Below are 23,729 nucleotides of genomic sequence, written 5' to 3'. Positions count from 1 at the left end.
AGATGCTTGCACCAGTCCATAGATGGGTCGTGGGAGCTTGCACACTTTGTTAGCACCTTTAGGATTGAAAAAACCTTCTTGTTGCATCATATACAACTCTTCTTTAAGAAATCCATTAAGGAATGCAGTTTTGACGTCGATTTGCCAGTTTTCATAAAATGTGGCAATTGCTAACATGATTCGGACAGACTTAAGCATCACTACAAGTGAGAAAATCTCATCGTAGTCAACATCTTGAACTTGTAGAAAACCTTTTGTGACAATTCGAGCTTTGTAGATAGTAACACTACTATCAGTGTCCGTCTTCCTGTTGAAAATCCATTTATTCTTAATGGCTCACCGATCAACGGGCAAGTCAATCAAAGTACAGACTTTGTTCTAATACATGGATCTCATCTCAGATTCCATGGCTTCAAGCCATTTCGCGAAATCCGGGCTCATCATCGCTTCCTCATAGTTCGTAGGTTCGTCATGGTCAAGTAACATGACCTCAAGAACAGGATTACTGTACCACTCTGGTGTGGAACGTATTCTGGTTGACCTACAAGGTTCGGTAGTAACATGATCTGAAGTTTCACAATCATCGTCATTAACTTCCTCACTAATTGGTGTAGGAATCACTAGAACTGATTTCTGTGATGAACTACTTTCCAATTCGGGAGAAGGTACAATTACCTCATCAAGTTTTACATTCCTCCCAATCACTTCTTTCGAGAGAACTTCTTCTCTAGAAAGGATCCATTCTTAGCAACGAATATCTTGCCTTCAGATCTGTGATAGAAGGTGTACCCAACAGTTTCCTTTAGGTATCCTATGAAGACGCATTTCTCTGATTTGGGTTCGGGCTTATCAGGTTGAAACTTTTTCACATAAGTATCTTAGCCCCAAACTTTAAGAAACGATAGCTTAGGTTTCTTCCTAAACCACAGTTCATATAGTGTCGTCTCAACGGATTTAGATGGTGCCCTATTTAACGTGAATGCAGCTATCTCTAATGCATAACCCCAAAACGATAGTGATAAATCGGTAAGAGACATCATAGATTGCACCATATCTAATAAAGTACGATTATGATCTTCGGACACACCATTACGCTGTGGTGTTCCAGGTGGTGTGAGCTTCGTTTTGGACCATCTCCATATTTATTTTGATCATTTTTAAGAGAGCCAGCAAACGGTGACATGAACTCATAATTTTAACCTCATCTCATTATATCCTCAAGTTACTCTTTGCGATCATGCCCTTTTCGAGCATCAACATGTGGGCACGGCTCTCGAAAGTTTAAACCCTGTAGGGGTGTCCCAAATTAGCCCATGACAAGCTCACAACCCGCGGAGACAATCCTCCATCGCGGGACCCTCCGATCAGACTCGGCATTGATGCATCTCCAACATGTCTATAATTTTTTATTGTTCCATGCTATTATATTATCTGTTTTGGATGTTTAATGGGCTTTAATATACCTTTTATATTATTTTTGCAACTAACCTATTAATCGAAGGCCGAGTGCAAATTGCTGTTTTTTTGCCTATTTCAGTGTTTCACAGAAAAGGAATATCAAACGGAATCCAAACGGAATGAAACCTTTGGGAGAGTTATTATTGGAACAAACGTGATCCAGGAGACTTGGAGTGGACATCAAGAAAGAAGCGAGGAGGCCACGAGGCAGGAGGGCGCGCCCCCACCCTCGTGGGCCCCTCGCAGCTCCACCAACATACTTCTTCCTCCTATATATACCCATATACCCCAAAAACATCCAGGAGCACCATGAAACCATATTTCCACCACCGCAACCTTCTGTACCCATGAGATCCCATCTTAGGGCCTTTTCCGGTGCTCGGCCGGAGGGGGAATCGATCATAGAGGGCTTCTACATCAACACCATAGCTTCTTCGATGATGTGTGAGTAGTTTACCACAGACCTTCGGGTCCATAGTTATTAGCTAGATGGCTTCTTCTCTCTCTTTGGATCTCAATACAAAGTTCTCCTTGATTCTCTTGGAGATCTATTCAATGTAATTTTTTTGCGGTGTGTTTGTCGAGATCCGATGAATTGTGGGTTTATGATCAAGATTATCTATGAACAATATTTGATTCTTCTCTAAAGTCTTTTATGCATGATTTAAATATCTTTGCAAGTCTCTTCGAATTATCAGTTTGGTTTGGCCTACTAGATTGATATTTCTTGCAATGGGAGAAGTTCTTAGCTTTGGGTTCAATCTTGTGGTGTCCTTTCCCAGTGACAGCAGGGCAGCAAGGCACGTATTGTATTGTTGCCATCAAGGATAAAAAGATGGGGTTTATATCATATTGCTTGAGTTTATCCCTCTACATCATGTCATCTTGCCTAATGCGTTACTCTGTTCTTATGAACTTAATACTCTAGATGCATGCTAGATAGCGGTCGACGTGTGGAGTAATAGTAGTAGATGCAGAGTAGTTTCGGTCTACTTGTCGCGGACGTGATGTCTATATACATGATCATGCCTAGATATTCTCATAACTATGCACTTTTCTATCAATTGCGCGACAGTAATTTGTTCACCCACCGTAGAATTTGCTATCTTGAGAGAAGCCCCTAGTGAAACCTATGGCCCGCGGGTCTATCTTCCATCATATTATTATCCTATCAACTTGCTATTTCTATTTTGCAATCATTATTTTCCAATCTATACAACAAAAATACCAAAAATATTTATCTTATTATTTTTATCAGATCTCACTTTCGTAAGTGACCGTGAAGGGATTGACAACCCATTTATCGCGTTGGTTGCGAGGTTCTTGTTTGTTTGTGCAGGTACGAGGGACTTGCGTGTAGTCTCCTACTGGATTGATACATTGGTTCTCAAAACTGAGGGAAATACTTACACTACTGCGCTGCATCACCCTTTCCTCTTCAAGGGAAAACCAGCACAAGCTCAAGAGGTAGCAAGAAGGATTTCTGGTGCCATTGCCGGGGAGATCTACGCACAAGTCAAGACATAACAAGTACCCATCACAAACTCTTATCCCTCGCATTACATTATTTTCCATTTGCCTCTCATTTTCCTCTCCCCCACTTCACCCTTGCCGTTTTATTCGCCTTCTTTTCCGTCCGCCTCTTTTCCGCCCGTCTCTTTTTGCTTGCTTCTTGTGTGTCCGTGTGTTAGGTCCTTGGTTTTTGCTATCATGGCCAGTCCTTCTATCATTGTTAGTACTCCCAATCATGAAGTTCTCAATTTTAAACAAAGGGAGGGAGAAAACTTAAAATATGCATGGTATAGAATTTGCAATGCTCAGAATAGATCCACTAGGAAGCAATCCACTTTCATTCTTCTTCGCAATTTTTATGTAGGCATCACCCCTTGGAATAGATATATTCTTGATACCATTACCGGAGGGAATTTCTTGGGTAGCCATACTTTTGATTCTTATAATGTTATGATTGATTTGTTTGGGCCACCACCACTCTTGGTTAATGGAACTATTTTAACTTTGGAACATGTGATGCAAATGCTTGAAATTATTGAAAATAAATTTGCCACTTTAGAGTTGGTTGAGAATTTGGATAAAAAGATCCACAACGAGATTACCCAATATGGATCTAAGGTAGGAGTTACTCTGATTTTTTTAAGAAAAAGAACCCATAGTTAACGAAAAGATAGATCAAGATTCCACAAGGATTGATAAACTTGAGGATATTATTGCCAACTTGGGGTCTGCCTTTTCTTCCGTGAAAAATACTCCAAATCCTCCTACTATTAGAGTTTCCAAGTTTATGTATGTGCCTAAAAATAAAAAGGGTGAATCTTCTAGTAAGGAAAATGCGGACCTCAAAGCAATAAGTGCTCATCCCAACTTTTTTACTATCATTAAGGAAGCTTTTGCTACAAAAGATTTTCTTGATTTCTTGCCTAGGAGCATGATCATTAATAAAAACAAGGAAACTCCTAAGGGTTATAAGTGTTCTATTGAAGAATTGCCTACCAAAGATGACAATACTTAGATCTATTCTTGTTTTTATGCCTAGCTAGGGGCGTTAAACGATAGCGCTTGTTGGGAGGCAACCCAATTTTATTTTTGTTTATGTTTAATAATAAATAATTCATCTAGCTTATGTTTAGATGTAGTTTTATGCTTTTAATTAGTGTTTGTGCCAAGTAGAACCTTTGGGAAGACTTGGGGGAAGTTTTTGCGATCATGCTGTAAAAAACAGAAACTTTAGCGCTCACGAGATTTGCTGCCATTTTTTACTGGAGAGTGCGATTAGGTTGATTATTTTTTAATATAATTAATAGACAAATTCCTCACGTCCACCAATTTATTTAAGAATTTTTGGGGTCACATAAGTATCCCAAACCTACATATTACTACAGACTGTTCTGTTTTTGACAGATTCTGTTTTTTGTGTGTTGTTTCCTTATTCTGATGAATCTATGGCTAGTATCGGGGGGTATGAACCATAGAGAAGTTGGAATACAGTAGGTTTAACACCAATATAAATAAATAATGAGTTCATTACAGTACCTTGAAGTGGTGGTTTGTTTTCTTATACTAACGGAGCTCATGAGATTTTCTGTTGAGTTTTGTGTTGTGAAGTTTTCAAGTTTTTCGGTAAAGATTTGATGGATTTTGGAATAAGGAGTGGCAAGAGACTAAGCTTGGGGATGCCCAAGGAACCCCAAGGTAAAATTCAAGGACAACCAAAAGCCTAGCTTGGGGATGCCCCGGAAGGCATCCCCTCTTTCGTCTTCATCTATCGGTAACTTTACTTGAGGCTATATTTTTATTCACCACATGATATGTGTTTTGAGCGTCTTGTATGATTTGAGTATTTGCTTTTTAGTTTACCACAATCATCCTTGATGTACACACCTTTTGGAGAGACACACATGAATCGGAATTTATTAGAATACTCTATGTGCGTCACTTATATCTTTTGAGCTAGATAGTTTTGCTCTAGTGCTACATTTATATCTTTAAGAGCACGGTGGTGGTTTTATTTTATAGAAATTATTGATCTCTCATGCTTCACTTATATCATTTTGAGAGTCTTTTAGAACAGCATGGTAATTTTCTTTGGCTATAAAATTAGTCCTAATATGATAGGCATCCAAGATGGGTATAATAAAAACTATCATAAAAAGTGCATTGAATACTATGAGAAGTTTGATACTTGATGATTGTTTTGAGATATGAAGATGGTGATATTAGAGTCATGCTAGTTGAGTAGTTGTGAATTTGAGAAATACTTGTTCTAAAGTTTGTGATTCCCGTAGCATGCACGTATGGTGAACCGTTATGTGAAGAAGTCGGAGCATGATTTATTTATTGATTGTCTTCCTTATGAGTGGCGGTCGGGGATGAGCAATGGTCTTTTCCTACCAATCTACCCCCCTAGGAGGATGCGCGTAGTACTTTGTTTCTATAACTAATAGATTTTTGCGATAAGTATGTGAGTTCTTTATGACTAACGTTGAGTCCATGGATTATACGCACTCTCACCCTTCCACCATTGCTAGCCTCTCTAGTACCTCGCAACTTTAGCCGGTACCATAAACCCACCATATACCTTCCTCAAAACAGCCACCATACCTACCTATTATGGCATTTCCATAGCCATTCTGAGATATATTGCCATGCAACTTACCATCATTCCGTTTGTTATGACATGCTTCATCATTGTCATATTGCTTTGCATGATCATGTAGTTGACATCATATTTGTGCAAAAGCCACCTTTATAATTCTTTCATACATGTCACCCATGAGTCATTGCACATCCCGGTACACCACCAGAGGCATTCACATAGAGTCATATTTTGTTCTAAGTATCGAGTTGTAATTTTTTGAGTTGTAAGTAAATAATAGTGTGATGATCATCATTATTAGAGCATTGTCCCATGTGTGTAAAGGATAATGGAGACTATGATTCCCCCACAAGTTGGGATGAGACTCCGGACGAAAAAAAGAAAAAAAGAGAAAGAGAGAGAAAGAGAGAGAAGGGACAATGTTACTATCCTTTTACCACACTTGTGCTTCAAAGTAGTACCATGATCTTCATGATAGAGAGTCTCTTATGTTGTCACTTTCATATACTAGTGGGAATTTCATATTATAGAACTTGGCTTGTATATTCCAATGATGGGCTTCGTCAAAATGCCCTAGGTCTTCATGAGCAAGCAAGTTGGATGCACACCCACTTAGTTTCTTTTGTTGAGCTTTCATATACCTATAGCTCTAGTGCATCCGTTGCATGGCAATCCCTATTCACGTTAATACGCCTAGTTGATGTGAGACTATGTTCTCCTTTCTGTCTTCTCCACAACCACCATTCTATTCCACCTATAGTGCTATGTCCATGGCTCACGCTCATGTATTGTGTGAAGATTGAAAAAGTTTGAGAACATCAAAAGTATGAAACAATTGCTTGGCTTGTCATCGGGGTTGTGCATGATTTAAATATTTTGTGTGGTGAAGATGGAGCATAGCCAGACTATATGATTTTGTAGGGATAACTTTCTTTGGCCATGTTATTTTGAGAAGACATGATTCCTTTGCTAGTATGCTTGAAGTATTATTATTTTTATGTCAATATTAAACTTTTGTCTTGAATCTTTCGGATCTGAACATTCATGCCACAATAAAGAAAATTACATTACAAACTATGCTAGGTAGCATTCCACATCAAAAATTCTGTTTTTATCATTTACCTGCTCGAGGACGAGCAGGAATTAAGCTTGGGGATGCTTGATACGTCTCCAATGTATCTATAATTTTTTTATTGTTCCATTCTATTATATTACCTGTTTTGGATGTTTAATGGGCTTTAACATACCTTTTTATATTATTTTTGGGACTAAACTATTAAACCAAAGGCCTAGTGCAAATTGTTGTTTTTTTGCCTATTTCAGTGTTTCGCGGAAAAGATATATCAAACAGAATCCAAACGGAATGAAACCTTCGGGAGAGTTATTTTTGGAACAAACGTGATCCAGGAGAGTTGGAGTGGATGTCAAGAAAGTAGCAAGGAGGCCACGAGGCAGGAGGGCGCTCCTACGTGGGCCCCTCGCAGCTCCACCGACGTACTTCTTCCTCCTATATATACCCATATACCCCGAAAACATCCAAGAGCATCACGAAACCCTATTTCCACTGCCGCAACCTTCTGTACCCGTGAGATCCCATCTTGGGGCCTATTTCGGCACTCTGCCGGAGGGGGAATCAATCACGGAGGGCTTCTAAATCAACACCATAGCCTCTCCGATGATGTGTGAGTAGTTTACCACAGACCTTCGGTTCCATAGTTATTAGCTAGATGGCTTGGCTTCTTCTCTCTCTTTGGATCTCAATACAAAGTTCTCCTCGGTTCTCTTGGAGATCTATTCGATATAATTTTTTTGTGGTGTGTTTGTCGAGATCTAATGAATTGTGGGTTTATGATCAAGATTATCTATGAACAATATTTGATTCTTCTCTGAAATATTTTATGCATGATTTAAATATATTTGCAAGTCTCTTCGAATTATCAGTTTGGTTTGGCCTACTCAATTGATCTTTCTTGCAATGGGAGAAGTGCTTAGCTTTGGGTCCAATCTTGTGGTGTCCTTTCCCAGTGACAACAGGGGCAACAAGGCATGTATTGTATTGTTGCCATCGACGATAAAAAGATGGGGTTTATATCATATTGCTTGAGTTTATCCCTCTACATCATGTCATCTTGCCTAATGCGTTACTCTGTTCGTATGAACTTAATACTCTAGATGCATGTTGGATAGCGGTCGATGTGTGGAGTAATAGTAGTAGATGCAGAATCGCTTCGGTCTACTTGTCGCAGATGTGATGCCTATATACATAATCATGCCTAGATATTCTCATAACTATGTGCTTTTCTATCAATTGCTCGACAATAATTTGTTCACCCACCGTAGAATTTGCTATCTTGAGAGAAGCCACTAGTGAAACCTATGGCCCTCGGGTCTATCATCCATCATATTATTTTCCAATCAACTTGCTATTTCTATTTTGCAATCTTTATTTCCCAATCTATACAATAAAAATACCAAAAAATTTATCTTATTATTTTTATCAGATTTCACTGTCGTAAGTGACTGTGAAGGGGTAGACAACCCCTTTATCATGTTGGTTGCGAGGTTCTTGTTTGTTTGTGCAAGTACGAAGGACTTGCGTGTAGTCTCCTACTAGATTGATACCTTGGTTCTCAAAACTGAGGGAAATACTTACGCTACTGTGCTGCATCACCCTTTCCTCTTCATGGGAAAACCAACGCAAGCTCAAGAGGTAGCAGGAATCCCGGTGCACAAGATATTTCGACGATGGTAAACTAGTCCAGCAAGACCTCCCGATGCACCAACCTAGCCTGATAGGAGTTGCGCGTATCTCGTTCTCAGGGTACACCGGATGGGTCAGCCTACAGGTATATACCAAATACCTCGATTTTCCCCGAGGCGGCCCCGCGGTCTACTCGGTTTGGACCAACACTCATGAGGAGCACTTGCCCGGGTTGTTGATTAAGTCCACGGGGTCCGGAAAGTCCCTATGCAAGTTTTTAGTTGTTATTAGGCAAATGGTAAAACCAATGTTCGGCCTTGTTGGAGGAGTTTTATTCAAAGCGAACTATCAAGAGGGGCCCATAAACCCTCACCGTGTTAGGGACGCGGAATCAAGGAACATAACACCGGTATGACAGAAACTAGGGCGGCAAGAGTGGAAAAAAACACCAAGGAAAAGGCCAAGCCTTCCACCCTTTAACAAGTATATAGATACATTAATTAAATAAGGGATATTGTGATATCCCAACATATCCATGCTCCAACATGGAACCACCTGCAAGGCACCTGCAACTAGCAACGCTATAAGAGGGGCTGAGCAAAAGCGGTAACATAGCTAAACAACGGTTTGCTAGGAAAGGTGGGTTAGAGGCTTAACATGGCAATATGGGAGGCATGGTAAACAAGTGGTAGGTAGCGTGACATAGCGATAGAACGAACAACTAGCAAGCAAAAATAGAAGTGATATCGGGGGTAATGATCATCTTGCCTGCAAAATTCTCAGAGTTGTTGAAAGCTTGATCCTCGTAAACGTACTCAATAGGATCCTCATTCACGAACTTGTCTCCCGGCTCTACGCAAAGAAAGAACACAAGCAACAGAACAACAATCAATCAGGGTGCAATGCACAAGCAACTTGATGCAAGACATGACATGTGATGCAAGATATGATGTGCAATGCATATGGGTACTCTGGAAGGAAAAAGATGATCATGGCATTAACTTGGAAAATCTAGCATGCCACTGGATAGGTTAGGAGATTTCGGCCGAAATCGATATAAGGGTCACCAGAAACCGATGCACGTTTTGCAAATGACGAGCAAAACAAGAACAATGCAAAACTGTGCTTAACAGCACCATAGCACTTAAGATGCATCATGAAAACATGCTACAACACTCCAACATAAAAACAAAACACATAGCAGTGAAGTACAGGTGAATCTCTACAAATTATGAACACTGAGGTCCTTCTAGAACTCACTAGAACAAGTTTAAAACAGCATGGCAAAAATGCAACTGACAATCAGTTTACAGATTTTGCAGTTTTTCATTGATCTTGACAAAAACAGCATCGGGTAGCAATGTTTAGAGCTAGTAAACCAGATGCTATAGGGACATATCATGGCAAATAAGGGCATGGCATGCTAGTACTAAAGTCAATGAACAAAACTCCCTTACTGAACGTGAGCCAAAGATGCACAGAAAAGATGGTAGCCTCAATGCAAACATGGCAAGTGATATGAAACAAGTTTCAGACTTTGCAAGCTTGTGCCACTCATCACAAAGCATTTCAGGGCATCACAAAGCAACTAACAGTAAGAAGACACATTTATGAAGCTAAACATAGCAATAGCATGGTCATAGGGTACAAGGATCACTAGAAAAACACATGGAAAAATTGCACTTCCTGTTAACAGACTAACAACAACAATATGTAGCAAAAGGAGAGCATGATAATGACAAGCTACAGTACCCCATAATTATAAACAAAGGCATGAATGGAAAGAGCATAACCATATCTTCAAAACACTCTTACTAAACTTCACCAAAATATGCATGGATCTACTTGTGGCAACAAGTCAACATAACAACCTAATGTGACAGGAAAAGACTCGGCAAAAAAACTAAGTGGCTGAAAACAACAACATCAAGTGACCTACTTGGCATGCTTGTGCTAGTCACCACAGGGAACATAAAAATACAAGGCTTGCACCACTTTAAAGATGGCATGAAGATGCTCCTAAAACACGTAGACATGATGCTCAAAAGATGAACACACAAAATGCTATGGAAAAGACACATCAGCAAGTTATGATAGTTCCAACAGATAACATCATTTAGCACTTTTGCAACGAAGATTAGGGCATCAATATGGACAGTAACATGCATGCAAATGACACTAGCATGTAGAGCATCACGAGATGAACATTTCGGTATATTATGCACGCAAAACGGTGCTACAAGCATGGAGTTAGGGCCACTCAAAGATGCACACATGGATTAACAGATCTGGGGACTTGGAAGAAAGCAACCTCGCAAAAATTCAATGCGGACAAAGCAGTGCGGGACGAGGAGATTCGGGACAGGCGCGACGTTTGTATGGCGTCCTAGTGGATCTGATCCACCCTCTGATGGATCTCGTCGGAGAAGACGACGGCGAGGCGGCGGCTGGTGAGCTCGTCGGGCGGTGGCGAGGCAGTGGGGTGGCGCGGTGGCGGCGGCGGCCGGCTTGGGCGGTGCAGGATTCGGCGGCGCGCGGAGGCGGCGGCGCAAGGCGGCGACGGTGGAGCGGGCGGCGGCGAAGGGCGACGCGTGATACGTCTCCAACGTATCTATAATTTTTGATTGCTCCATGCTATTATATTATCTATTTTGGATGTTAATGGGCATTATTTTAAACTTTTATATCATTTTTGGGAGTAACCTACTAATCGGAGGCCCAGCCCAAATTGCTGTTTTTTGCCTATTTTAGGGTTTCGAAGAAAAGGAATATCAAACGGAGTCCAAACGGAATGAAACCTTCGGGAACATGATTTTCTCAACAAACGTGATCCAGGAGACTTGGAGTGGGCATCGAGAAACGATCGATGAGGGCACGAGGCAGGGGGCGCGCCTACCCCCCCCCCTAGGCGCGCCCTCCACCCTCGTGGGCCCCTCGATGCTCCACCGACGTACTTCTTCCTCCTATATATATCCACGTATCCCCCAAACATCCAGGAGCACCACGAAAACCTAATTCCACCGCCACAACCTTCTGTACCCGAGAGTTCCCATCTTGGGGCCTTTTCCGGAGCTCCGCCGGAGGGGTATTGATCATGGAGTGCCTCTACATCAACTCCATGGCCTCTCCGGTGATGTGTGAGTAGTTTACTTCAGACCTACGGGTCCATAGTTATTAGCCAGATGGCTTCTTCTCTCTCTTTGGATCCCAATACAAAGTTCTCCTCGATCTTCTTGGAGATCTATTCGATGTAATCATCTTTTGCGGTGTGTTTGTCGAGATCCGATGAATTGTGGGTTTATGATCCAGTTTATCTATGAACAATATTTGAATCTCCTCTGAATTCTTTTATATATGATTGGTTTATCTTTGCAAGTCTCTTCGAATTATCAGTTTGGTTTGGCCTACTAGATTGATCTTTCTTGCAATGGGAGAATTGCTTAGCTTTGGGTCCAATCTTACGGTGCTCGATCCCAGTGACAGAAAGGGATCCGACACGTATTGTATTGTTGCCAATGAGGATAAAAAGATGGGGTTTATATCATATTGCATGAGTTTATCCCTCTACATCATGTCATCTTACTTAAAGCATTACTCTGTTCTTATGAACTTAATACTGTAGATGCATGCTGGATAGCGGTCGATGTGTGGAGTAATAGTAGTAGATGCAGAATCGTTTTGGTCTACTTGTCACGGACGTGATGCCTATATACATGATCATACCTAGATATTCTCATAACTATGTTTAATTTTATCAATTGCTCGGCAGTAATTCGATTACCCACCATAATTTATGCTCTTGAGAGAAGCCACTAGTGAAACCTATGGCCCCCAGGTCTATCTTCCATCATATTAATCTTCCAACACTTAGTTATTTCCTTTGTCGTTTATTTTACTTTTCATATTTATTTCTCTTTATCATAAAAATAGCAAAAATATTATCTTATCATATCTATCAGATCTCACTCTCGTAAGTGACCGTGAAGGGATTGACAACCCCTTTATCGCGTTGGTTGCAAGGTTCTTATTTGTTTGTGTAGGTGCGTGGGACTCGAGCGTGATCTCCTACTGGATTGATACCTTGGTTCTCAAAAACTGCGGGAAATACTTAAGCTACTTTGTTGCATCACCCTTTCCACTTCAAGGGAAAACCAACGCAGTGCTCAAGAGGTAGCAAGAAGAATTTCTGGCGCCGTTGAAGGGGAGACTCGCGCCAAGTCAAGTCAAGATTTGACTCTTAACAACGAGCCATTTTTGGCACCGTTGGTGGAGTCTATGCACAAGTCAAGACATACCAAGTACCCATCACAAACTCTTATCCCTCGCATTACATTATTTGCCATTTGCCTCTCGTTTTTCTCTCCCCCACTTCACCCTTGCCGTTTTATTCGCCGTCTTTTCCTCTCGCCCTCTCCTTCCGTTCCCCTTCTCTTTTTCTATTTGCCTTTTTGCCTGGTTCTTGTTTGCTTGTGTGTTGGATTGCTTGTTTGTCATGATGGCTCAATATAATACTAAATTGAGTGAATTTACCAATACCAACAACAGTGATTTTCTTAGCACTCCGATTGCTCCTCTTACCGATGCTGAATCTTGTGAAATTAATGCTGCTTTGTTGAATCTTGTCATGAAAGATCAATTCGCCGGCATTCCTAGTGAAGATGCCACTACCCATCTAAATAATTTTGTTGATTTGTGTGATATGCAAAAGAAGAAAGACGTGGACAATGATATCGTTAAATTGAAGCTATTTCCGTTTTCTCTTAGATATCGTTCTAAAATTTAGTTTTCGTCTTTGCCTAAAACTAGTATTGATTCATGGAATAAGTGCAAAGATAATTTTATCTCTAAGTATTTTCCTCCCGATAAAATCATCTCTCTTAGAAATGATATTATGAATTTTAAGCAACTTGATCATGAACATGTTACACAATCTTGGGAGAGGATGAAATTAATGATATGTAAGTTCCCTACACATGGTTTGAATTTATGGATGATTATACAGAATTTTTATGCCGGATTGAATTTTGCTTCTAGAAATCTTTTAGATTCGGCCGCGGGAGGCACTTTTATGGAAATCACTTTAGAAGAAGGTACTAAACTCCTAGATAATATTATGGTTAATTATTCTCAATGGCACACCGAAAGATCTACTAGTAAAAAAGTGCATGTGATAGAAGAAATTAATGTTTTGAGTGGAAAGATGGATGAACTTATGAAATTATTTGCTAATAAGAGTGCTCCAACTAATCCTAATGATATGCCTTTGTCTACCTTGATTGATAATAATAATGAATCTATGGATGTGAATTTTGTTGGTAGGAACAATTTTGGTAACAACGCGTATAGAGGTAATTTTAATTATAGGCCGTTTCCTAGTAATTCCTCTAATAATTATGGTAATTCCTACAACAATTCTTATGGAAATTTTAATAATATGCCCTCTGAATTTGAGACTAGTGTTAAGGAGTTTATGAGTTCGCAAAAGAATTTCAATGCTTTGCTTGAAGAAAAATTGCTTAAGGTTGATGAATTGGCTAGGAACGTTGATAGAATTTCTCTTGACATTGATTTTTTGAAACTTAGATCTATTCCACCTAAGCATGATATCAATTAGTCTCTCAAAGCCATGAGAGTTTCCATTGATGAGTGCAAAGAAAGAACCGCTAGGATGCGTGCTAAGAAAGATTGCTTTGTGAAAGCGTGTTCTTCTAGTTTTCATGATAATAAGGATGAAGATCTAAAAGTTATTGATGTGTCCCCTATTAAATCTTTGTTTTGTAATATTAATCTTGATAATGATGGGACTGAAGATGAGTCACCTTTACCTAGAAGACTTTCCAAAAAGTCTGAGTTTTTAGATCTTGATGCAAAAATTGATAAAAGTGGGATTGAAGAGTTCAAAACTTTAAATAGCAATGAACCCACTATCTTGGATTTCAAGGAATTTAATTATGATAATTTCTCTTTGATAGATTTTATTTCCTTGTTGCAATCCGTGCTAAATTACCCTCATGCTTGTAGTCAAAATAAAGCTTTTACTAAACATATCGTTGATGCTTTGATGCAATCTTATGAAGAAAAACTTGAGTTGGAAGTTTTTGTCCCTAGAAAACTTTATGACGAGTGGGAACCTACAATAAAAATTAAAATTAAAGATCATGAGTGTTATGCTTTTGTGCGATTTGGGTGCTAGTGTTTCCACGACTCCAAAAACTTTGTGTGATTTGCTAGGTTTCTGTGATTTTGATGATTGTTCTTTAAACTTGCACCTTGTGAATTCCACTACTAAGAAACCTATGGGAAGAATTAATGATGTTCTTATTGTTGCAAATAGGAACTATGTGCCTGTAGATTTCATTGTTCTTGATATAGATTGCAATCCTTCATGTCCTATTATTTTTGGTAGACCTTTCCTTAGAACAATTGGTGCAATTATTGATATGAAGGAAGGGAATATTAAATTCCAATTTCCATTAAATAAAGGCATGGAACACTTCCCTAGAAAGAAAATTAAATTACCATATGAATCTATTATGAGAGCCACTTATGGATTGCCAACCAAAGATGGCAATACCTAGATCTATCTTCACTTTTATGCCTAGCTAGGGGCGTTAAACGATAGCGCTTGTTGGGAGGCAACCCAATTTTATTTTTATTCCTTGCTTTTTGATCCTATTTAGTAATAAATAATTTATATAGCATCTGTTTTGGTTGTGTTTTTGTGTTTAATTAGTGTTTGTGCCAAGTAGAACCGTTGGAAAGACTTGGCGAAAGTCTTTTTGATCTTGCTGTAAAAAACAGAAACTTTAGCGCTCACGAGAATTGTTGCCATTTTTATTTGGAAAGTTCTATTTAGTTAATTACTTTTTCTGATTATTAATAGATAAATTCCCCACGTCCAGAAATTTATTTTAGAATTTTTTGGGTTCCAGAGTTTGCGTTAGCTACAAATTACTACAGACTGTTCTGTTTTTGACAGATTCTGTTTTTCGTCTATTGTTTGCTTATTTTGATGAATCTATGGCTAGTAAAAGAGTTTATAAACCATAGAGAAGTTGGAATACAGTAGGTTTAACACCGATATAAATCAAGAATGAGTTCATTACAGTGGCTTGAAGTGGTGTTTTGTTTTCTTTCGCTAACGGAGCTCACGAGATTTTCTATTTTGAGTTTTGTGCTGTGAAGTTTTCAAGTTTTGAGTAAAGTCTTGATGAATTATGGAACAATGAGTGGCAAGGGCCTGAGCTTGGGGATTCCCATGGCACCCCAATGTAAAATTCAAGGATACCAAAAAGCCTAAGCTTGGGGATGCCCTGGAAGGCATCCCCTCTTTCGTCTTTGTCTATCGGTAACTTTACTTTGAGCTATATTTTTATTCACCACATGATATGTGTTTTGCTTGGAGCGTCTTGTATGATTTGAGTCTTTTCTTTTTGATTTACCACAATCATCCTTTCTATACACACGTTTTGAGAGAGACTCACATGATTTGAAATTTATTAGAATACTCTATGTGCTTCACTTATATCTTTTGAGCTATATAGTTTTTGCTCTAGTGCTTCACTTATATCTTTTGAAGCACGGTGGTGGATTTGTTTTATAGAAACTATTGATATCTCATGCTTATCTTATATTATTTTGAGATTCCTTTAGAACAACATGGAAATTTGCTGTAATATAAAAACTTTCATAGAAGTGCGTTGAATACTTGTGTTGAAGTTTGTGATTCTCGTAGCATGCACGTATGGTGAACCGTTATGTGATGAAGTCGGAGCATGATTTATTTATTGATTGTCTTCCTTATGAGTGGCGGTCGGGGACGAGCAATGGTCTTTTCCTACCAATCTATCCCCCTAGGAGCATGCGCGTAATACTTTGTTTCGATAACTAAGAGATTTTTGCAATAAGTATGTGAGTTGTTTATGACTAATGTTGAGTCCATGGATTATACGCACTCTCACCCTTCCACCATTGCTAGCATCTCTAGTATCGTGCAACTTTTGCCGGTATCTTAAACCCACCATATACCTTCCTCAAAACAGCCACCATACCTACCTATTATGACATTTCCATAGCCATTCCGAGATATATTGCCATGCAACTTTCCACCGTTCCGTTATTATGACACGCTTCATCATTGTCATATTGCTTGCATGATCATGTACTTGACATCGTATTTGTGGCAAATCCACCGTTCATAATTCTTCATACATGTCACTCATGCATCATTGCACATCCCGGTACACTGCCGGAGGTATTCACATAGAGTTATATTTTGTTCTAAGTATCGAGTTGTAATTCTTGAGTTGTAAGTAAATAAAGTGTGATGATCATCATTATTAGAGCATTGTCCCAGTGAGGGAAGGATGATGGAGACTATGATTCCCCCACAAGTCGGGATGAGACTCCGGACGAAAAAAAGGGAGAAAGGCCATAAAAAAGAAGAAGGCCTAAAAATGAGAGGAAAAGAGAGAAGGGACAATGATACTATCCCTTTTCCACACTTGTGCTTCAAAGTAGCACCATGATCTTCATGATAGAGAGTCTCCTATGATATAACTTTCATATACTAGCGTGAATTTTTCATTATAGAACTTGGCTTGTATATTCCAACGATGGGCTTCCTCAAAATGCCCTAGGTCTTCATGAGCAAGCAAGTTGGATGCACACCCACTTAGTTTCTTTTGTTGAGCTTTCATATACCTATAGCTCTAGTGCATCCGTTGCATGGCAATCCCTACTCACTCACATTGATATCTACTAATGGACATCTCCATAGCCCGTTGATACGCCTAGTTGATGTGAGACTATCTTCTCCTTTTTGTCTTCTCCACAGCCACCATCTATTCCACATATAGTGCTATATCCATGGCTCACGCTCATATATTGCATGAAGATTGAAAAAGTTTGAGAACATCAAAAGTACGAAACAATTGCTTGGCTTGTCATCGGGGTTGTGCATGATTTAAATATTTTGTGTGGTGAAGATAGAGCATAGCCAGACTATATGATTTTTTAGAGATAACTTTCTTTGGCCATGTTATTTTGAGAAGACACGATTGCTTAGTTAGTATGCTTAAAGTATTATTATTTCTATGTCAATATTAAACTTTTATCTTGAATCTTTTGGGTCTGAACATTCATGCCACAATAAAGAAAAATTACATTGAAAAATATGTTAGAAAGCATTCCACATCAAAAATTCTTCTTTTATCATTTACCTACTCGAGGACAAGCAGGAAGTAAGCTTGGGGATGCTTGATACGTCTCCAACATATCTATAATTTTTGATTGCTCCATGCTATTATATTATCTATTTTGGATGTTAATGGGCTTTATTTTACACTTTTATATCATTTTTGGGACTAATCTACTAATCGGAGGCCCAGCCCAAATTGCTATTTTTTTGCCTATTGTTTCGAAGAAAAGGAATATCAAACGGAGTCCAAATGGAATGAAACCTTCGGGAACGTGATTTTCTCAACAAACGTGATCCAGGAGACTTGGAGTGGGAGTCAAGAAACGATCGAGGACGGCACGAGGCAGGGGGCGCGCCTACCCCCCCCCCCCCCCGGGCGCGCCCTCCACCCTCATGGCCCCCTCGATGCTCCACCGATGTACTTCTTCCTCCTATATATATATCCACGTATCCCCGAACCATCCAGGAGCACCACGAAAACCTAATTCCACCGCCGCAACCTTATGTACCCAAGAGATCCCATCTCGGGGCCTTTTCCGGAGCTCTGCCAGAGGGGGCATTGATCACGAAGGGCCTCTACATCAACTCCATGGCCTCTCCGGTGATGTGTGAGTAGTTTACTTCATCCTACGGGTCCATAGTTATTAGCTAGATGGCTTCTTCTCTCTCTTTGGATCTCAATACAAAGTTCTCCTCGATCTTCTTGGGGATCAATTCGATGTAATCTTCTTTTGCGGTGTGTTTGTCGAGATTCGATGAATTGTGGGTTTATGATCCAGTTTATCTATGAACAATATTTGAATCTCCTCCGAATTCTTTTATGTATGATTGGTTTATCTTTGCAAGTCTCTTCGAATTATCAGTTTGGTTTGGCCTACTAGATTGATCTTTCTTGCAATGGGAGAAGTGCTTAGCTTTGGGTTCAATCTTATGGTGCTCGATCCCAGTGACAGAAAGGGAACTGACACGTATTGTATTGTTGCCATCGAGGATAAAAATATGGGATTTATATCATATTGCCTGAGTTTATCCCTCTACATCATGTCATCTTACTTAAAGCATTACTCTGTTCTTATGAACTTAATACTATAGATGCATGCTAGATAGCGGTCGATGTGTGGAGTAATAGTAGTAGATGCAGAATCATTTCGGTCTACTTATCGCGGACGTGATGCCTATATACATAATCATACCTAGATATTCTCATAACTATGCTCAATTCTATCAATTCCTCGATAGTAATTCGTTTACCCACCGTAATACTTATGCTCTTGAGAGAAGCCACTAGTGAAACCTATGGCCCCCGGGTCTATCTTCCGTCATATTAATCTTCCAACACTTAGTTATTTCCTTTGCCGTTTATTTTACTTTGCATCTTTATTTCTCTTTATCATAAAAACACCAAAAATATTATCTTATCATATCTGTCAGATCTCACTCTCGTACGTGACCGTGATGGGATTGACAATCCCTTTATCGCACTGGTTGCGAGGTTCTTATTTGTTTGTGTAGGTGCGTGGGACTCGAGCGTGATCTCCTAATGGTTTGATACATTGGTTCTCAAAAACTGAGGGAAATACTTACACTACTTTGCTGCATCACCCTTTCCTCTTCAAGGGAAAACCAATGCAGTGCTCAAGAGGTAGCAGCGCGCGCCGAGAGGTGGGGCGGAGATGCGGGCGGCGGTGAACGGCGCGTGGGCGCAGGACGGTTCGGGCCGAATCTGGGCTCGCGGGCCCGCGGCGGCGCGCGGTGGGAGACGGTGGCGGGGCGATGTTGTAGGCCACGATTGGCTCGAGCGGCGCGGCCGGACATGTCCGACACGGGGTGGACACATCCAGCGGCGGGAGGAAGGAGGAGGCTAGGGTTTCGTCCGAAATTTGGACGGGGGAGGCCTTTTTATAGATAGAGGGAGTTAGGAGAGTCCAAATGAGGTGCAGTTTTCGCCCACACGATCATGATCCAACGACGGATAATAAGGAGGGGGTTTAGATGGGCTAGTGGGCTTTTATGAAGGGGTGTTGGGCTGTAAAGAGAGAGGGATTTTGGCGGTTACACGGTTAACCGTTGGGGCATCAAACGACCTTCAGATGGAACGAAATTTGACAGGAAGCCTACCGGTGATGTACCAATGCCACTCGACAAATCTCGGTCCATTCCGAGAACGTTTTTCTCCCGCTCACGAGACGAGATCTGAGAGATGCAACGGACGCATGTGTGAGTGTCGGATTCCGAAACGGACAACGGGGAAAATGACCAGATGCATGAGACGAACACGAATGCAAATGAGATGCACATGATGATAAGAGATGAAATGCATGACATGAACAAAATGCAAAACAAGGACAAAACCCAACCATGAAGGATATAACATATAACATTGCTGGAAATGGCAAGAGTTTAAGTTACAATTATGGAATGTTTCATCCGAGACATTACATCCTCACACTAAGGACATCTGCCGTGACAAATTCATGATAGTTGACGCCCATCGTGGAACCTACGCACGGTGGTGTTGAGTTTTTGAAGGGGTTTTTTTCAAGGATCGAGAAGCTCATGAACAATTGGATAAAGAAGAATTCAAAGAGATTAGGCTTACGTCGGGTGCGTCACTGCAAAATTGCTGAGTTGACAAGATGGACAGACAATCCAATGGAAGCCTATATCAATTTTTAAAGCAGTTGCGCGTCGGTGAAACCGACCGGATTTCCATCGAGAAACACCATGATCCGGCGGAACAACGTCGTGTGTGTTTAGTTAAACAGATCATGAAAAGGTTATTTTCGTACGGCCCGGGGACTTAACATTGCCATCGTTCCCGGCATGTGCGCTTTCTGCAGAATCAACAGGGATTCGCCGAAATAGATGCGTCCAATCCGAAGATATGCAAAAATCAAGTCTGAAGAGTTGTTTCCAATCAGAATTAGCCGACACAACGGTTCATAGTTTAAGCAAAAATTTCAGAAGTGGCCACTTCCCTCTCATGAAGCAGAGAGTCAACCGGATCTGGTCCGGCTTTGTGCCACCTCCGTCGCCTCTGAAATCGCCCTTTGCAGCTTCGCTTTGGGCTGACCCTCACCTCCACAGCCATGGCTTCGCCTCTGCCTTGGCCTAGCCAGCTTGTACTGACGTTCCACCACAACCGGCTACTTCTGCTCGAAATCGTTCCGAGCTGCCCGGCCTCGAGGCACCTCTGCTCCGCCTCCGTGCCTTGTCAGTCTCCGCCGTGAGCCGTGCCTCGCCGCTGTGAGCTCGCCGGCACGACCGCGCCGCCCTCCTCCGCAGCCTCCTAAAGTGCTGCATAGGAGAGCCGCTCCTACTTCAAGTTTGTGAGCCGCTTCAACCTCGCAAAAAGTCGCCGCCTCTGCCTCGTTCTCATCGGACTGGCCCGCTGTCCCGCCGGCCTCGCCATCGAGCCCGCGTCCGAGTCACCGCCCGCCTTGAACCTGCTGTGAGCCACCGCCGGAGAGTCGCTGGAGTCGCCTGAGCCGCCTGGTTGTCCACTGGGTCGTCCCGCATAGGAGAGACGCTATCCGTCTTGGACCGCTGCACGCCCACGCATTAGAGCCGCCTCGACGGTTTCATCCCGCTGGAGCAGCTGGCGAGCCGCCATGCGTCGTGAGCTGCCCGGCCTTCACGGCCGTTTTCGCGGTGGCCCGCCTCTGTCGTGGTCGTCTTCACGTCCCTGCCTCGAATCAGCCGCTTCACCGTCATCGCGTCCCCGTTTGCTTGGTTCAAGCTGTCGCTTTCCCGCTTTCAGTACCTGTCTATTATGGCTGATGAGCCGCCCTGGTTGCTGACCCGCCTTCTCCGCCGCAAGTCGCCTTTGCCGGCTGTCTTTGAGCCGCCTGCCGTTTATGAGCCGCCATCATCAGGGCGTTGCTTCGGGCCGGTCCTGAAGCCTTGCTGCGCGACCTCTCCCCCGCAGTCCCGAGCTGCCTCCACGGTGCCTCCGCCTCGCTCCGCTTCTGCCGTAAGCTGCGGCCGTGGCGTGTGATTATGCGGGGGTGAAGCCCGCGATTTGCACGGCAGACGAGCTGCACTGCACGCTCATGCTGGGCACTGAGTGGCGGTTCGTGCTTTGGAGGCGCCAGAGAGAAACCACCCACCGATGCTACTGTCCGGAATAGACATTAATGCGGTGGGATTCAATCTTTGCTCGTCTTATGTCTACACAAGGGTTTTGATACATGGATTGTTGAGTTGCGTGGTGCAGGCCTTAGCACACGTGGATCAGAACTAGCTACAACTAGCACCAAGTCTGACATGTCCTCCAAGTCAGAACTTGTCACTGATGCCTCATTAACTAGTACTCCTTTGTCCGAAAAATCTTGTCCCAAGCTTGATTCTTAAATGGATGTACTTATAGCACTAACTTGATACTAATACATCCATTTGAGGGACAAACTTTTTCGAATGAAGGGAGTAGTTTTGAGGAGGTTGCAGATAAATTTCTAAGGTTGATGGAGTAGCCACAGACCATCATTATATGATCAAATAAGTCAACCCAGTCAGTGCACTATGAGGATTTTTGGGGAAGGTCCACAAAATGTTTCCCATGGATTATTTGGCTGGCAAGAATGCCCTTCCGCAACCATAGAAGATTGCTAGAGCTGATCATTGGCTATGATTGGGATTTTGACCATTACCTGGAGGAGGGTATCTATAATGATGGATTATATAAAACAGCAGACTATACCCAAAGATGGAAAATTGCTGCCTATTGGTCATTCTACGTGAGGAGTAAAAACCACAAATTTGTATGGGACCGAAGGGGAACACGCTTTTGCGGTGCCGTTCGTGTGTGGATTTGACCTCTGGATATTGGAACACAGAGAATTCTCAGACCACCCGATGTTGGAAAACAAAAGAAAAAGGTGGTTGACCCGGCGGACTAGAAAAGCAAGCACTGGTATCCGTGTTCATCCGACAAAAAATACAAAAAAGGGGTTGACCCGGCAGACCGAAGGGGGACATGCTTTTGCGGTGCTGTTAATGTTTTTATCCACAGGGTAAATTGATCCATGTTCATGGCAGACATGACGGGATTTTCTGTTGTCTAAGTACATCAGGATGGTTATTCACTCCAGAGTGGTGTAATACCGCGGGTATGGAGCTCACGACAGCATTATTCTGCACAGATGTTTATCAGTGTTGTGCTGCTCCATGGACAAGCTTAAACCGCCGCCCTTGCGGCCCGATTTACATCAACTCACCGGAACCATGATTGTGATTGACTCGCCTGTCTGCACCGGCTTACAACACCGCGGCTGAATCATTTGTCTGCTCCCACAGCCGACTCGCCGTGATCGATTTCAGCTTCACCGTAGTGATCATCAACTTCGCGGCGAATAATTTTCGACCTGACATATCAGGACAAGTTGTCTACTGCAAAAGGGACCGTTATGTCCCTGAGTTGTTGAATGACTCATACCAGGTTTATATCATGATCAAGTATGGAGAATCTCAAGACAACTCCTCGAGTTGTCTTAAGACTTGAGGGCTATACAGACATGACTTACCAAATCCTGCCAGCATTAGCAAATTCAAGAACCCCGGGTCAATTGGAGGGAAGTAACCCGGTCTCGGGGGCTACTGCTACATGGATGAAAATTTAGAGGCCGTCAGAAAATTTCCGGCTTAAAAAATGCCTCGCAATTTAAAAGTTTCGGCTCAATGGAAGCGTTCCGGGTTATCAGAGAAGATTCCGGTTCAATATCCAGTTCAAGGGAAATCTCTCTCTCACAATGTTTTGAACTCTCAATATCCGGCTCAACATCTAGTTCAGGAGGAATTCATCTCTCGCAAGTTTGAGTTCTAAGAAAAATTAAAGGTTGCTAAAGAGAACTTGTTGCAGTGCGCGGTTCAAACATAGGCATCCTGCCTTATTGGCTTATCACATTATAGGTCATTTGGGGGCTTCCTGCTCACTGAGCATAGCTGTGTCTACCCTCTTGATCCGGCTTGCACACCTTGTTACAAATTACATGGTGGGCTTCTTGCTCATTGAGCATAGCTATGACTACCCTTTTGATCCGTCTTATATGCCTTATTGCAAATTACTTGGGGGTTTTTACCCAAATTAAATGGTTACCAAAGAGAACTTGCTGCAGTGCGCAGTTCAAACATAGGTATCCTGCCTTAATGGCTTATTAAGGGTTACTTGGGGGCTTTCTATTCAATGAACAAAGCTTTGTTTACCCTCGTGATTGACTTGGATGCCAGGTGTATTCACCAAAAATCCGGTTTATCCTGACTTG

General features: G+C 41.7%; 1 pseudogene; it reads left to right on the top strand.

Moving 5' to 3' along the window:
* The window catches only part of LOC123129584 (uncharacterized), a 54,372-nt pseudogene extending 31,887 nt beyond the window's left edge, over window positions 1-22,485 (top strand).
* The last annotated feature ends 1,244 nt before the right edge of the window (window positions 22,486-23,729 follow it).

This window comes from Triticum aestivum, chromosome 6A (assembly GCF_018294505.1).
Source record: "Triticum aestivum cultivar Chinese Spring chromosome 6A, IWGSC CS RefSeq v2.1, whole genome shotgun sequence".
Classification (NCBI taxonomy): domain Eukaryota; kingdom Viridiplantae; phylum Streptophyta; class Magnoliopsida; order Poales; family Poaceae; genus Triticum; species Triticum aestivum.
The sequence above is the reverse complement of the archived record's forward strand: the minus strand, read 5'-3'. Positions and strand labels throughout refer to the sequence as shown.